Source organism: Rhinolophus hipposideros (genome assembly GCF_964194185.1).
Source record: "Rhinolophus hipposideros genome assembly, chromosome: 10".
Classification (NCBI taxonomy): Eukaryota; Metazoa; Chordata; class Mammalia; order Chiroptera; family Rhinolophidae; genus Rhinolophus; species Rhinolophus hipposideros.
Window position 1 is genome coordinate 18,334,660 of NC_138056.1, and position 18,319 is coordinate 18,352,978.

General features: G+C 36.9%; 1 protein-coding gene across 11 annotated transcripts in view; it reads left to right on the forward strand.

Annotated features, from left to right (window-relative positions):
• Nucleotides 1–18,319, forward strand: part of LRRC4C (leucine rich repeat containing 4C) — a 1,068,826-nt gene that overhangs the window by 875,357 nt on the left and 175,150 nt on the right. For all 11 annotated transcript variants that reach the window (XM_081062636.1, XM_081062635.1, XM_081062634.1 and 8 more), the window contains one exon: nucleotides 8,694–8,791. The gene's annotated coding sequence lies outside the window, so the exon portion shown is untranslated. The remainder of the gene's footprint in view (nucleotides 1–8,693; nucleotides 8,792–18,319) is intronic.

The following is an 18,319-nucleotide window of genomic DNA, read 5'->3' on the forward strand; positions in this document are numbered from 1 at the left end:
TTCCTATATGAACAAGCCACCTCACCTGACCCTAAAAGGAACCTTGCATGTTGTACCTCACAGTGTCTGTCAAAGCCCTGTCATGGGAATCAGCAACTTTCCGTATGGATCCATGAGGAAGTCAACAGAGACTTATAACGTGTCTTCCTCTGACATTGTTACAGGAGCCTGTTTGCAGAAAGACAGAACATCAGCCCTCCAATACAGACCTTCTCTAGCAGCTACATCCAGCTTTGAAGGTTTCCCAACAGCTACTCCAAACCTAGTACTCTTTCCTGGTTTTCTTTTTTACTTCCAATCCACAAGCAAATCCCACTGGGATTTCTTCCAAAATACATCTCAAAGTCGATCCAGAGTTCTTATGTCCATTTCTGTCACTGAGTCTGGGCCTTCATCACTCTTGTCTGGATTTCTGCAATATTCCTCAACTTTCCTCCATGCATTCAACCTTAGCCTGATAGACCATTTTCTACTCGTTAGATAATATCATCTTTTAAAAATGCAAAAGAGAGCAGTGGCACTCTCTTATAGCATAGGAGAGTTCTATTACACTGAGAATTAAATCTGAAAATGTTAACAGGAGCTACAAGTCTCTGCATTCTTTGGTTCTTGTCTACCTCTCCTATTTCTATTTCTAACAGTGTCTCTTATAAAAATTTAACAGATTCCTGTTTGCTCCTTGGACATGTTAAGTGTTGCAAATTGATCTAAGCTGCTTCGGTCCTGCACAACACAGGGGTACTATACTCTTTTGGTAGATTACAATAAGCAGAGCCTGAGCTGGGTAGGGTTAGCTATACCCTCAGCACAAGGTCATAGTAAAGCAAAATCCGTAATCTAATTTGTCAACCACACACGTTTATTAGACATACATGCTTGCCTTAGTAAGTAAGCACAAAATACCTTCAACACAAAATACCTGTTCTGAAAGTGCTACAAAGTTACATGTTTTCATTATTTTAGGTGCTTGAATGTCACCTTTCAGCAGACAACATTTCAGAGACAGAATTAATATACCCTTATAGTTGTATCAGCCAATGAAATGTTCTTCTAACTCATGGCTGGACAGAAAACCATTTATGGATCAAACCTCAGATATCTTCTGTAACCTAAAGATATAAGCTACACACATCACTAAATTCTTATATAAATAAGAGGAGTGCCTCAAAAATATATCGGTCAATACACTTATCATGATACCTGCAATTTTTCCATGTAGGCCCATTTCTATTATTTATAATGCCAAGTAACAAGACATGGATTTGCTAATAAATACCAGTTCACTAGTTTCTAATAATTATGATCATTAGCGGATCATCTGGTATTGATCAAGAAGTGCAAAAAAGGTTTCATAGGTATCTCTGGAGTATGACTTTTCTCATATAATCCTAACAGATGACTTCCGGATTATGGGTTCTTGATTGAAGCCAGTGACCCTCTATTTCCTGGGTCAAAGCTTAAGTAGCTAGAATTTACATATCATACTATCTACACTGAAATAGTATCAGTAAGTTAAATACATTTTAACATAATGTTGGAAATTTTGTATTTGCTGCTGGCTCTTTCTAGAAAATAGTGTAAACACCCTTCCTGAAGCTTTCCACATGCTGCCTCTTTCTCATTCTTCAGGCCCAAGCTGAAATTCCATCCTTTCAAAGAGGCCTTCCCTGACTAAGACATCCAAAGTATAGTAATAGTAAGCATAGGGTAATAATAGTAATCATAACTAATAATTTTGAGCATTTCTGTGTGTCAAGTAGTAAGCTAAACACTGTATATTTATTAGCTCATTTAATCCTCACAGCAAGCCTATGAAGTGGCATACTTATTTTCATTTTACAGATAAGGAAACAGGCGCAGGATCTTGCCAACATAACATAATAAGGAAGTGGCAAACTTTGATTAAATCTAGTAAGTCCTGGTTAAGAGTTTACCCTCTTTACAATCAAAGCAACATTGACTAACCCCATGCTAATTACCGTCACTTCACCCTGTTTACTTCTCAATAGTTTTTATCATAATATAGAATTTTATTTATTTATTTATTTAATTGTTCTATATCATCTCTCAGCCAAATGTACATTTCTTGAAAGCCGGGACCATGCCTCCTTGTTCATCATTCCATCACAGGATCTCATAATTTCCCAAGCACAAAGTTTGTGTTCAGTAAAAATATTTTTTTTTGCAAAAATGAATGAGGGTGGTAGAACACAGGTGCAGCATTACTAATTCTATCTATCTAATTGACCCATATCACTCTTCACTCAAAAGCCATGGGACAGTCGGATGTCTCAGTTGGTTAGAGCACAAGCTCTGAACAATAGGGTTGCCAGTTCGATTCCCACATGGGCCAGTGAGCTGCACCCTCCACAATTAGATTGAAGACAACAAGCTGCCGCCGAGCTTCTGGAGGGACAGCCGGATCAGGAGCTCTCAACAACAAGGTTGCCAGTTCCATAATGGCTGGAATAGTTGAGTCTCTCTGACAATCGTGTGTCTTGCATCTGGTATCACATGAACTTCATCAGGAATTTAGTTGGAAGTATTTTGACATCTGACTATATTTTATGAAGAAAGAACTGCTCACATTCCATCTATTTCCCATAATATTGCTAGAATGATATTTTTAAATAAAGCCCACTAAACTCATCTGAGTCCTAGGAAATACAACAAGAGAAGAAAAAACAAAGGGTGTATAGAATGCAATAAAGAAATAAACTATTTTGTTCCTAAATGACATGATTATCTGTGTAAAACATCTGAAAGAATCAACAAAAGTTCCTGAAACTAAGAAACAGTTGTAGCAAGATTGCAGGATTCAAGGTTAATATACAAAAGGCAGTCTCTTTCCCATATACCAGTAATGAAGTAGTGGAATTTGAAATTAATAGCATATTGCTATTTATATTAGCACCACAAAAAATGAAATACTTAGGTATAAATCTACCAAAATATGTGTAAGGTTTACATGAGGAAAACTATAAAACTCTGATGGAAGGTATCAAACAGAACTAAGTAAATGGAGAGATATTCCAGATTCAATATTGTCAAGATGTCAGTTCTTCCCAATTGATTTATAGAGTCTATGCAATTCCAGCAAAATTCTAGCAAGTTATTTTGTAGATATTTAAAATTGATTCCAAAGTTTATGTAGAGAGGGAAAAGACCCAGAATACCCAACACAACACTGAAGAAGAAAAACGTCAAAAGATTGACAGTACTAGATTTCAATATTTACTATAAAGCTACTGTAATCTAGATAGCATGCTCCTGGTGAAAGGATAGACAAATAGATCCGATCACTGTAACAGAATAGAGCCCCAAAATAGACCCATGTACAAGTAAATATAATCAACTGATCTTTGACAAAAGAACAAAGGCAATACAATGGAGCCAAAATAGTCTTTTTAACAAATGGTCCTGGAACAACTGGACATCCACATGAAAAAAAAAAAAAGAATCTAAACCTAGACCTTACACATTTCAACAAAATTAACTCAAGATGTACCCTAGGACTATATGTAAAATGCAAAGCTATAAAATTCCTACAAGATAGCATACTAGAAATCCTAGATGACATTGGGTATGTAAAGGACTTTATAGACAAAGTATCAAAGGTATAATCCATGAAAGAATGAATTGATAAGCTGAAATTCATTAAAATTGGCATTTTCTGCTCTGTGAAATACATGGTCAAGAGAATGAAGGGAGAAGCCAGAACTGGGAGAAAAAATTTGAAAAGATGCATCTATTAACAGACTCTTCTCCAAAATATACAAATAACTTTTAAACCTCAACAATAAGAAAACAAACAACCTGATTAAAAAATATGCTAAAATCCTGAACAGGCACCTCACCAAAAAAAATATACAGATGGCAAATAAACATATGAAAAGATGGCCCACATTATATGTCATCAGGGAAATACAAATTAAAACAACAATGAGATAGCACTGCACATCTATTAGAAAGGCCAAAATCTGGAATACTGACACCACCAACTGCTGACGAAGATTTGAAACAACGGGTACTCTCACTGCTAGTGGGAATGCAAATGATACAGCCCCTTTGTAAGGCAGTGTGGTGGTTTCTCACCAAACTAAACCGATCATATGATCTAGCAATTGTTCTCCTTGCTATTTACTCAAAGAAGTTGAAAAATTTTGTCCACACAGAAACCTGCCTGTAGATATTCATAGCAGCTTTATCCATAATTGCTAAAACTTGGGAGCAGCTAAAATGTCTTTTAGTAGGTGAGTGGATGAATAAGTTGTGGTACATCCAGGCAGTGGGGTATTATTCAGCACTAAAAAGAAATCATCTCAAGCCATGGAAAAACATGGAGGCATGTTAAATGCACATGGCTAAGTGAAAGAGGGTAATCTTAAAACACTACATACTCTATAATTCCAATATTTGGCATTCTGGAAAAGCCAAATCTATAGAGACATTAAAAAAAGAAAAAAAAAGAAAAAAAAAAGAAAACCTGGTGGTTGCCGGGGGTTAAGGCTGAGGGGGAATGGCTATGGTAGGTAGAGTGCAGAGTATTTTTAGGGCCATAAAACTATATTGTTTGATACTATTAATACAATGGTAGATATATGTAATTATATCCAATAGACTGCACAGCACCAAGAGCAATCTCTAATGAAAACTGTGAATTTTGGGTGATAATGGTGTATCATTGTGGGTTCATTAGTTGTAACAAATGTACCACTGTTTTGGGGGATGTCCGTAGTGGGGGAGGTTTTGCGTGTGTGGAGATTGGAGGTATACGGGAACTCTCTGTACTTTGCACTCAAGTTTGCTGTGAACCTGAAACTTCTCTATAAAGTAAGGTTTATTAAAATGATAAAACAAATAAAATACATCAGAACTTCTACCTCTGCATAATTTTAAGGGTAGTGTCCAAACTCATTGGCGTGGCCTATGAGATCTCTAATAAATTTGTCCCTGCCTAACCACGCATGCTAATTTGTTACATCCACACTTGTCTGTGTACATGTGTACACGTGCACTTACATGAACACACGCGCACACACACACACACACACACACACACACACCCTTGCCCCACCTCTCACACTCTAATCATACAGGATTTCTTGTTCATTGAAGCAAAGTTCTTTTGTAGGCTCTCGCCTCTGAATAGTGAGACTTTCTGCTCTTTTTTGACTATTGCCTATGTGTCTTACAAGCTTATTTAAAAGGCTGTTCTTCATTCTCCGGTCTTATTCAGGTGCCTCTGACTGCACTCAGCATGCACCTTTTTTTGTCATACACATGCCATGTTATTCTGTCGTTGTTTGTCTATGCGATTGGATCGTTCAATGGGCCCTGAGATCCTGCAAGGAGAATCTGTGTTTTAACACAGCTCTGCATCCACAGCAGCCTCCCTAGAAATATTTGTTGGATAAGATTAATGGGGAAAAAATGGAGTAAGTCGACATCCTAGTGTTCCCGGGCCTGAAAACCATCTATGGCAAAATGCCCTTCAGGAAAAGTGTGTGCAGTTGCTGGAAACATTTCACATCTTTAGTAGTTAGAGCCAATTTCATTCCCTGGTGATGTCAATATGGCACCTTTCACCAGCCTGAAAATCCTCTGGCGCTGAAAACCCATCAAGTCTGGAAGTTGTTTATGAGACTGAGAAGGTGAGTCAATAGACTCTGTTCCAAGCTGGAAAGAAGACACATAGTCCTCAACATCTACAGTTCTATAATTCACATTGAGCTTCTCATTAATTTAAATGTTAATGTAAATTTAAAACATGTTGTATTGACTTGGAACTATTTTTGGATGACTATTGCATAACTGAGTTCTCTAACAGAATCCAAATGGACATCCCTTTATATCAGTTATGATTAAGAGAAAAAGGAAGAATTTCTCTTCCTTTTTTTCATGTAAAATCATTGGTTTTTGTTACAAGGTCAGGCTATGAGAAGCTACAAGAACCTTTGCCTTTGAGTGCAATTGAATCGGATAGTCATGAACAGAAAAATCCATTTCAGAATCTAGTGTTTCAGAGGATTGCACATACAGTTTCAAGTATGTATAATTAGTGTCTTTCCCATTTCACTGATGAGAAACCTCAAGTCTCCGTGACCCTATTGGTGATTGCAGTCTATTTTGTTAGTACTTCAGCCAGAATCTCCTTTCATTTGAGATTTATATTTCCTTATTTAAAAGGGCAACACAATGTTCAAAGGATGTCTCATTATGTGAGGCTCACATAAGAGAAAGTATAGTGATGATGAGGAGGAGTATACCTGCACATTTTTTTGTATACGCTTACTTACTCTGTGCTAGACCTTGATGCTAAGTCTTTCATAAAAAAGTTCTCCTTTAATCCCCAAAGCAGTACAGCAAGGAGGGTGCTCTCGTCATCCTTACAGATCAGGAAACTGTCCCATGGAGAGATTAAGCCACTTTACTAAAGTCCTCCAATCAGAACATGATGTTGCTGCCCCTGGGTCTCGGGTTGGTCTGACTCCATCTTTCTCATAACCACCGTGCTCTCTGGGTCTTAAACCACACAATGCAACTTACATATGCAAGCCTAGAGTAGTCAATTTCTTTTTTAAGACATGCATATAAATATACAATTGAGGATTGGATGCTACTATTGAAAAGCTGGCTGGATGAAGTCCAGAAACCTGGTTTCTAGTTCATGAACACCTTGTATCTGATTTCCTTCCCCTACGCACTATAAAATTTGAACTAATTGATCGTGAGGCCTCTTCCAGCTCTACGTTCTATGAATCTGTATAATAATATGATTCACTTTGTTCCGATCGACAGATCCTCTCATTAGTTCTTGTCTTCACAACCACCCACCAGAATGCTTCTTCACACCCCACGTCTGTGCCTCGCTCAGCTCTCTATACCATGATGCGTACAAAGTAAGCGTCCTTCTATCAGTACATGCCTTTAAAACATGCTAAATACCAGCCAAGAAAAAAAAAATCATTCAGGCTGTAAGATGGAAAAAAACAGCCTTTTGTTGCCCTGCTCATAGAAATGAAATACAAAAATCACAGTTTTAGAGAGAAATCAGACAAGGCCTTTCTATATCAAAAGATACATAAGTAACGAATGCATTCGGAGGCTCAGAAAAATAGAGGACTGAGAGAACCTATTGTAATTAATATTTACTGGCCTAGGTGTAGCCCACAAACTTTGTAGCGCCAGGATATACAGCACCGTAAGATGGAATATAGGCTTTGGGATCACACACACCTGCTAACTCTGCCACTTACTACCTCTTTCTGGTAGATTGATTCATGCCTCAGTTTCTTCACCTATGAAAGGAGGATCATGTTTCAAAATTTTTACAGCATCGTTATGAGGCTTAAAAATAATGCAGTTTATCCCAGTGTCATAAATATACTCTGGACTTAAATTTGTCTCCATTATTCTAATAACATCAACAACAACAACAAAAATCTCATGTTTTAAAACTGCTTTAGTGAGTAGTAATTTCAGCTATCACTCAATTCTCAGTTTTAGGAATTATTGTTTTTGAAAGACAATTACATATAAAACACAAATTAGACATGAATATTTCACATAGGAACATCCCCACTTCCCCTAAGAAGGTACCTGGGTGGATGGGGCAGTGAATCAGGATATAATGCCAAATTCTAGTATCTATCTTACAAGTTGCCTACAGTTTCCCCAGTTCCTTCAGAATTCCCACTTCTCCCCTCAACATTAGGAGAAGAGAAGGATAGTAGCTGAACCACTGGTCATTAGGCCACACAAGATTATGAATCCTGTGAGTCAAAAATCAAATTTTACTTAGCTTCATGAGATACAGAACTACTATTTTTCAAATCAGTAGGTGAACCTAAAATTAATTGATTACAGTCAACTTACTGTCATTTGTCTGCAAGTAACACATGATAAGTTTATTTTAAAAATTCATGTTTCATCTAAACATGGTAGTTTTACTACCTTACATTCTTCTTAACCATTCTACCTACATCAAATCGTGTCCTTAGAAATTGAAAGATGGAAGGGGCCACAGAGGCAATTTTGCACAAAGCCCTTAATTTTATATGTGGAGAGATTAAGACTCAGCAAGATTTGGAAACTTGCTCCAAATTGCCTGGCTAATTATGGTAGGATTACGAAGTGAATCCAGTTCTGATTCTTAATCCAATGCCTGTATCTACTTATTTTCTTGTTGCTATATCAAACTGAGAAATCTGTAAATTACAATGTATATTTTCTAGGTTTTGTTTGTTTGTTTGTTTTGTCCATTTGGCTATTAGGGTTGAAACAAACTGATTATTATCTGTGTTGTTTAGAGCTCATGACAGAGGGATGGGGTAAAATCAAAAAGTCTCTCTAATGTATATACACAAAGCTATTTGTATGATAGAAAGTCTCTCTAATGAAATACACGTGACATATGTCAATAACAGGGCAATGAACATTGACAAAAGAAAGACTAGCAAATCTAGAGATGGATAAACTAAAGTCAATATATGTGCGTGTGTATATATTTATGTATAAATATATATACTCATATATAGTTATTTATGTATATTAGAGAGATGAATATTGAATCATTTCAAATGAATAAATTTTATTGGGGGAGTGTAGCAGGTAGGAATGTCTACCCCTTAATTTGTTTTCATTTATATAGTATGATTTAAAAATATGATATGTATGTTGTCTCTCTCCAGGTGTAAAAGAAACATCATCTGCAGAAATCCAGAGCACTTCTTTAACTTCTCGGAGGTTTCTCAGGAACATCAGAACCTGTTGGAGAAATTTTGATAAGGTAAGTTCCAAGTACTACTAATTGGTTTTGGGGATGCTTGTGTTCTAGCTACCCAAGTTCAGAACGAAGTGAGGTTTTATAAGTCAAAACAATAGACAAATGGAGAGCCAGATACCACTTTTATTAATGATGCAGTTAATATCTGAGAATATTGTTTCAGCGTGTGGCAAAACACAGGCTTCCCAACATTTAACCCCAGCACTGGATAGATTTACCTATCTGTTCCAGGAAGCGCTGAGCAACTGCTGGCCTCCCTCACATCGCAGCCTGCACTCTAAAATTTTCAGTGTGGAGTGGCAGGCTCGAATGCAGTGGCAGCCTGCCCTGAAGATGAAGGTGAAGAGAATGGGATAAACTGACAGTCTAGCTCCCAAGTTCCCCAATCAAATAACTCGAATGACCAAGGAGAGGAGAGAGTAAAGGAAGCAAAAAGAAGCCAGGTGAGCTAATTTAAAGGAGTATTCTTCACCTGGAAAAAAAAAAAGAAATAGGGAATAAATATTGTTCCCTAACATCACTGAAGAATAGGAGTAACCTGCCAACAAGAAGATGCAGTCTTTAGAGGTTGCACCAGGATTTTCTTAACCTAGTACCACACTAACAAAATTTCTCCTAGGTGATGGAGGCAGCCACAGCACTGGGATTTCTCCTGCTTTAAGATGTGAACCATATTCTAGGCCAAATTTTTGCCAACTGCCTGTGAAAGTCATGTATTTTCAGAATCACAATGGACATGTTAACTGTATTTTCACTGAATGGTTAACTATATGGTAGTCTGCTTGTGTATGTGGTTTTAGCTATTAAAAAATAGTAATTTTTAATTTTGAGACATACTATTAAATTATTCTGAAAAGAGTTTGTGGAGGGAATAGTTTATCTAAGTAGTAAGAGAGCTTAGCTATCTCCTTAGTGTACTAGTCCTAATGGGAATTTGTAATTGTAATTTAATAAATCACATGCGTCATTTGGATTTATTTATTTGCAAAAACATAACCAAGGAAAGAAAACGTATTTAAAGTATAAAAAAAGAACCGTAAGCTTGGAGAAAAGTAAAATAATCAACTTGGTACACAAGTATGAACCAAGCCAAACATCTGTAGACATTCCTGGTAGCAGGACCTTCTTAATATTTTCAACCAAATGATGCCTCTAGAATAAATGAACCCTGTTCCTTTCATATTTGTGTTTCTTCTTCTGAGATTCAAGATCATGCAAGAAAAAATTTGATTTATTTTGGTCATTTGATTTGATGAGATTTTGGTGATTTCCTCCCTACTCCCACCCACTTGGTTTTACTGGAGTAACAAAAGAAAAAAATATAATGGAATGGGCCATTCTGTCTTCTATCACGGAAAGATGCTCATCTGCATTTAGCAGTCCACCATAAATGCATGTGGTGTGGAAGGATTAATCATCAAACATAAGGTGGAGCTGTCTTCAGGAAGGAGGTGTGGATATTTGATATTATTTCATACTCACTACCTTTTTGTATAGATGGTATATTGGCTATTAACATGAGTAATTCACAAAAATGTGTGGACTAGAGAGACATTTAGAAAGTTGACTATTAGCGAAAGTCTTTTGGATATATCCTTAAGGAATGCCAAGGAACTAATAAATGGATCTGCCTTTTAAATTCCAGAGTCAAAACTTATACTTCCTCAAATTATTATGTATGTGTGAAAGTATGATTAAATCTATAAAGGTCCTGATCTTGCATTCACTTGGAAAGAAAGAGACTATTCCTTGTCACCAAACCTCTGCTCCTACAGGTAATGTGGACATCAGATATTTAAAAGAGGAGCCTGGTTTCTCTCATCTCTCCCATTAAAGTATGGAATAAAAACCAATTTAAAATATTCTGCTAGCTAAATTTAACCCAAAACACAGCACAGTGTTGTAGTCTTAGTAAGGACTAAGGAGTGTCTAAAACTGCTGAAACCGTGGAAGAGGAATGAGAAGAAAATACAGCCATTGGGGGTGATCTCAGGAAAGGGCATGTAGAATGGACCAAAGACATTTCAGTGCCTAGATGGAGATGCAGAAGGGTTTCGGAATCAGGAAGTATGACCACAAATGCACAAATTCAAGAAATTGCTTGGCATATCTACTGTTGTCAGTGAGGTATGAATTGGAGAGAAATGGGACAAATATGTAATCTGTTTTCAGCTCTAGAATTTGAAGCCATGGCTTTCTTTCACTGGGATGCCCGGCTAGATACCCAGCTACTGGAGAAAAGTAAAACCCTTTCAATAAAGAGAAATCGACTAGTCTCTAAAAAGGGGGGAATAAAAGAAAAAAAAATATATATATATATATAATGCTAAAAGAGAGAAGAGGGATATTAAGGAAATAGAAAGACTAGGACTTCCCTGGGGAGCCAAACCTAATATCTTTGTTCAAACAAACGTTTAAAGTGGTCCTAGGTCAGTAGGGCTTCCTGCTCCAGGAAGAAACCAATAGAAATCCTATTTCAGGACCCTAATTTAAGACCTCAGGATTCTTCCAGATTAAGTCCAACCAAAGATATGCTCATTGTTGATATTTAGTAAATGGTAGCTGAATAAATGATTGAAATAATAACTTGATTAATTATGAATCGATGAGACTATTTTCCAAAATATGCAGATTTTCCTTTCTATTTCAGAGTGCATCAGTGACAGTTCTGTCTTTTTCCCATAGCCCCCAAACCTTTATAACATCATTCTTTTAGCATATTAGGAAATAAAAATAAAAATAAATAACTAACACATGTAAGAAATGGAAGCTATATCCATCCCCAATAGATCTATCCTAAATAATTTATATCAGAAGTTCAAAGCTATTAGGCTTCTGGGCACCAACAAATCACAGCATAATAAAATCAGATCATACTGGCAGCTTTCTAACCTTAATTTTGCCTTAAGATTATGAGGTTCTAATCATATTTAGAATCAGTTAGTAAAACAAATGGATAACAGGTTTTATAGGAATGTTTGAATATTCAGAGAGGTTTTCCAAGACCAAGACAGGTTTTGCAAAAACATATAAAAATCCTAGGGGAGATCAGAAATACAACCACTCATTTGATTAACTATCACAATTCTTCCCCCTTCTGTTTTGTATAAGCGCTGCAAATTTTTGTCCCACTTGGAATTGTTATCTTAATGTGAATTGGCTCCGTGAGTACTTATTTCTGACTTCTCCTTGCTAAGGGACTGAAAATTATCATCTTGTGAAAGGTGGTTAAATGAACAAAGCAACAGGCTGGAACAAGTAAAGTTAAATAGCCTTGTCAGCTTTGTAATTCGTACACAAAAAGTAGACATCTACATGCTTAAGTTTCAGTGGCTGTTCTTTTATGATTGACATTTTATTTAGGAACAGATAGAGTACCACTTCTTCCTGGAAACATATCTATAAATTAGATCCCCCAATGTCTAAAATGAGATAGGGAATTTCAAGTGAAACAATATTATTGCCCCAATCTAAAGAGAACCAAAGGGACATTTCCTATTATCACATCCATGGGAATTTTTGATTAAAAAAAATATAACTTTTTCCAGTCTGTGTTGTCTCTGAAATGTGGTTATATTGGTAGTGACTAAAATAGTTATTAGATCTGATTCATAGAGTTCTTGGTAATAGAAAAAACATGCCCACATTCCCATGACTCAGGCCCTGGATAGCAAGACTTTATACTATAAATCTGATGTGGCCCTACTCAGGGACATTTCAAACCGTATGGGATGAAATGCCTCCTCCTCACTCCCTAAGTTGAAAATCGAAATTAAAACACTCAGTAGTGGCAAGAGTATAGAGAAAAAGCATTTTTATGAACTGCTATTGTGAGTGTAACTTGGTGTAACTCTTTTGGAGATCAATCTGGCACGTTATCAAAAAAATCTTTAAAATATGTATGCCCCTGACCTCACATGTCCTTTTCTAAGACTTATCTTAAAGAAATCAGTGGGCAAATGAAGATACGTGCACATGCATGATCACTGGAGCATTGTAAACAATTGAAATATATGAAAAACAACCTAAATACCTGAAAATAAAGGACTTGTTATAACATGGCCTGTTTGTACCATAAAACACTACACAGTCAGTAATTATGCTATTGCTTTGCATGCATAGGCGTGGGACTACATTCACAATACATTATTAATTTAAAAATCTGATTATAGGAAGTTAGGGTAATGTAATATCAGTAATTTATATATTACATATATTATGCACCTATATGTGTAGAAAATATCTGAGTAGTAGAAGTATGGCTTATTCTTTTACATACTCTATTTTTCAAACAAAAAATAAGTAGACATGTCAACTATAAATTAAGAAAATAACACTGCAAACTTTAAGGGAAAATTTATTCAAAGGATAATAGATGACCCTCCACCTCCGTTAAAAGACACACCCACAAACTACCTCTTTAGAGTCATATTGTTTTCACACTAGGAGGAGGTGGATCTGTGGACATCCCATGTTTTCCTGGGAATGGGGTTGAACTGTGATTCCTATTGTCCTACTTTGTAACAGTGACAATATCTCTTGCCTGTTGTTATAAGTCATAGAACTGAAAGGTAGACCCCCCAGCAATATGGTAAAAAGCATGGGGGCGGGGCTCAAAACGAGTATAAATTAAGCCAGTTGATCCTTTACAAATAGGACTGAACAAAAAGAATGGGAAATATAATTCCCAGGGGTAGGGATTGAAAAAAGCCATTGGAGATAGTTGAAAGGGAAAGACAATAATGCATGTGCTGCTCAGCAACAAAGTAAATCCAAGATTACTTCTAGTACGGTATGTAGGTACTCCAGGCTCTGTGAGAGGAATGCATGAGTTGTAGAGTGAGTAAAGTGACAAACTCAAAATTCTGCCATCCTGTAATGTGCAAAAGAAAGGGATTAGGGAAGATGCCAAAGTGCTGCTTGGGAGACCTTGAGCCATTTTATAATACAACTACTACCAAGGCTTTTGGAAGAAACTAAATACTCAGGTAAACGCCCTTCGTGCTAAGTACCCTCCCCTTTCATCCAGATTGTTGAATCCACCCCTTCTCCTAGAATATTGGAACCACCCCCATACTGCATTCATGGAAGTTAGTAACCCTGAGGTGAAAAATGGGCCCTATATACCTAAGGCTAAGACGGAAGCAGCCCCTTAGCGCTAGGTTCCCCGGAAATTGCTTTCACTTAACATTCTTGGATGCATCTATGTTAGTGCCATGAAAGTTCAGGAATCCTTCTTTTAAGAGGTTTAAAATTTGTCTGTTTGTGGAGGAGTTTACTTATCCCAGTCTATTTAGCATCACTATTATCATAAAAATAATGGCAGGTAACAGTGATGGAGGAAGGATCCTCTATGCGTATGATAGGACCTAAACCTCTTCTCATAAATTATGTCCCTGAATCCTCACAGCACTCTTTCTACCTTTACTTCAAAGATAGAGACACTGAAGGAGGGAGAAGTTAATTGACTTGTTCGAGACCATTCAAATAGGAAAGAGGTGGATATGGGATTAAAATCTAGACAGTATGATTCAAATCTTAAGCATTGACAGCTCTTCTGACTGTGTTTGGAACAGACAGAACACATTATAATATTTATTTATGGTGACTGTTGTTATTTAAAATAACAATAATAATTTAAAAAGACTGCATCAGATATAATCAAGCAAGAGGTTCACAGGACTCAGAATTTTCACTTTTCAGATTTTATTTTTTTTAACAAAAAAGAGTTGGTGAATTAGAACCCCATTGTTCATCTTTAGTTTTCTTCTTTTGCCCCAAACCAAGGGATACCTCCTTGGTAAATAACAAGATACGAAAGAGCTCCAAAGCTTTAAAAGTGAAAGATGTCCAAAAGAAAATATCATTCTATTATAGTTGATCATATCTGAAGGAGAAAAAGCACATGTTAGTATGGTGTATTTGGTATCTGGTAACCATTTGGAAAACAGAGGCCAAATGAAGATCACCTGTTAAGCCCCAGATAGTCCACATGCATTTCAGCTGTGAACACTTAAAAATAAAATAACAGAGAAGGCAAGCTATCTCCACTTATATTTGTACATGCTCTTATTTTCTCTGTGTGTCAGGTTTTCCTTCAAGATTGTCACTGTCATCACCGAGCACTCACTCATTCAATAACTATTTATTGAACATGTATGTCATGCCAAAGAGCTAGGCACTGAGGTCATTCAGGAGGATAAATGTCCTCTTCTGTGGAGAAAGCAAGGACACACCCTACGAGCTTAATATCTTAATAGTATATGGTAGAGATGAGAGGAACAGATGCACATTAACATAAAGATATATATGCTTGCCCACATATACACATATGCTATCTTGCCACGCAGCAGGAGAGAAATATCAATCACACTGAAGATATTAACAGAATGTCTGGATGGCTTCCGCCTCAATTGCAGAAGATTTCCTGGATGAGTTGAGTTTTGAAAAGTTTGGGTAAGAATGACAGAATAAAGTATGGTGGCACAGAATATGGAGACATTTTCTATTTTGGCACAGATAATGACACAATGAATCTGAGACGTTCTTGGTTTCTTTAAGGAATATAATTCGAGTTAGGAAATAGCTCAGGTGAACCCTTTAGTGGAAGATCAAATATCAGAATGGATATGTATGTTTTTCGGAATATTTCTAAGTGGAGTCTAAGTGAAGCAAAACAAACCACCCCCTCCAGATCCTTTCTTTAGAATAAAGTCTTTGTATATAAGATAATAGGTAATTATTGTACTTAATTCTAATAAATGAAAGTAAATGAAAATCCCTTTTAAAAGCTTTGGCTTTAGATCAAACTGGCTTAAAGCCCTATCTTTGTGAATTACTTTTTAAACTTGAAGTAACTCACTTCTCTTACCATCAAGTTCTTTATAAAAGGAGGATTATTGTGAATCAATGCCCTTCAAGAACTTAGCACTCTGTCTGGCACATAGTACGTGCTCATTAAATGGAAACTAGGTTTTCGTCAACAATACCTCTTTACGGTTTCCTTAAGAAGAATTATAACATAAAGTCATGCAGACACTGATTAATCAACTGTAACGTTGCTGGAGAATGGGTTCTTGGCTACGCCACAGGATAAAGGCACACAGAATAAATCTAGCGAGCGGTGAATTTACTGAAAGAAAGAAAATAGGACAGTGCACTCCCAGAGTGGGGGAGTGGGCAGGCTGGAAGAATAGCCACTGCCCCAAAGAAAGTTGGGACTTGGTGATTTATTCTTTTTGAAATGAGGGCATGAAATATTCAAGACGTAGGAGTGGCATTATTGCCATACCCAGGCTGGTCTTTGCTGATCACACCTTCCCAGCAGGAGGAGGGATTTTTTATTGTTGTTGTGGTTTTTGCCTTATGTGGCCTTTGTCAGAACTCTCATGGCTACACAAGGGGTAGAGATTTGCCCACCCTGTAATGCCAATAATATTTTGATCCATTACGGTTAGCTAAAGTTCACCTGGAGGGGAAAGATGGCATCCTGGGTCTGCTATTGGCCACTGAAATCAGGTTCTGGCTGGTCTGGTAGCTGCTCCTCTTCTTAAAAATGATCTCATGTCCTCCCTCCTCTATTTTCCTTTACCTCCTCCTTCCCTTCCTCCCTCCATCTCTCCCCACAGCCCTGTTCCTTCTGCCTACAGTAATGTTTATAAACAATTGGCTTTTTGCTTCAACAAAATGAGTTTAAGATGTTACCTTATCCTAGAACTTGTGGCAAGCAATATGGTACAGTGATGAATAGGGTACCAACGTCTATTAGGAACCATTCAAATAACCACAATGGCTACCTGGGGGGGGGTGGGGCTGATGTGTTTTTTTATTTATCTATGAATTCATAAGAAATTCAAGGATATCTAAAGCATTCTTTGGTCATCAGGAAACATTACTAAATGCCTCTAGCACAATGTGTTGTTGAAGCATTTTTGTACTTTAAAAATAAGTTTCCCTTAATAGCATAGTTTTACCTTCATTGATATGTGCTCCTTACTACAATAGGCCTGAGAGGTAGGCCTAGGACTGCACGGGAGGATTTGGAGGGATGGAGAGATGTTTGGAGGAAACCGACATTTCAAGTTGTTTAATGGCTTGCCCATCCTAACAGGGCTAGTGAGAAAGCAGGAAACTCTTCTGCATTCCTTTGCCTCTGTATAGAATGAATGTGTCACTTGATTTACCTCAGACCCCATGCAGGGCCAGCCCTAGGAAGCCTATGAGTCTCTAGCATGTGTCCACAAAATCTTCAGCTTAATTCAAACCACTCTTTTCTCTCTTCAATTCCCTGCTTCTTTTGTGTTGCTGGACAGCCATTAAGATCACACCTCTGTTCCTTCCTTCTCCCACCTCTACAGACAAAAAGTATCTATTCGGCACTAATAATAACTGAAATAAAATGTAGTTTATCCATATGATGGAATATTATTTAGCAATAAAAAGGAGTGAAATACGTACTGGTACGTCCTATGACATGGATGAACCTTGAAAACATTATGCTCAATAAAGGAAACCAGACACAAAAGATTACATGTGGTATGATTTCATGTATATGAAATGTTGAATAGGGATAGAATATGGATATAATTATATATCAATTTGAATACAGAATAAGCCAATCTATAAAAACAGAAAGCAGATTAGTGGTTACCTAAAGCAGGGTGAGGAGATTGGGGAATGACCACGAAATAGGTAGGGCTTTGTTTTTGAGGTAACCAAATATTCTAAAATAAGACTGCGGTATGGTCACACAATTGTGAATATTCTAAAAACCCAATGGATGTACATTAAAATGAGTGAATTGGGTGATATGAGGATTATGTCTCAATAAAACTGTTAAAAGTAATAATGGGAATGGCCAAAATTATGTCTGCATGTGAAAAATACTTTACATATATTAACTTTGCCTATATTAATTTTGCATGTCTATTTAACCCTGAAAACAACCCTCTGAGGCTGGTACTATTTTCATTCTATTTTTTTGATATGAGCAAACTGAAAAAGAAAAGTTAATGTTCTTTTCCTTCCTCTTATAAGGATCATTGTGATTACAATGGGCCCATCTAGATGATCTAGGATAATCTCTCCATCTCAAAACCCTGACTCATTCAACCTACAAGGTCCCATTGCCACATAAGGTAACACACCCACAGGTTCTGGGGATTAGGACACTTTCGGGGGGACATTCATTATACAGCCTAACAGCATTATATATTATACAGCCTAACATAATCACAGTGCTAGTAAGTGGTAATGTTGAGTCTAATCCATGTCCCCCAAATAGAAGATCATTTTCTTTTCTACTTTATCACAAGTACATCATATACCAGTAACTGTGTATAAGCTTGTCTAGATTTCAAACTCTTGGAGAGCAGAGAATTTCATCGACCACAGCAAACAAGTGTATGTGTTTGAGGGGGTGCTTTTTTCTAAGACAACAGGTAGAGCTGGGGAAAACAGTTTGATTTCACTTGTAATTTGCATCATTCCACCCTGGAGAGCCTCATTGGCTCTCCCTCTTGATTAATAAAG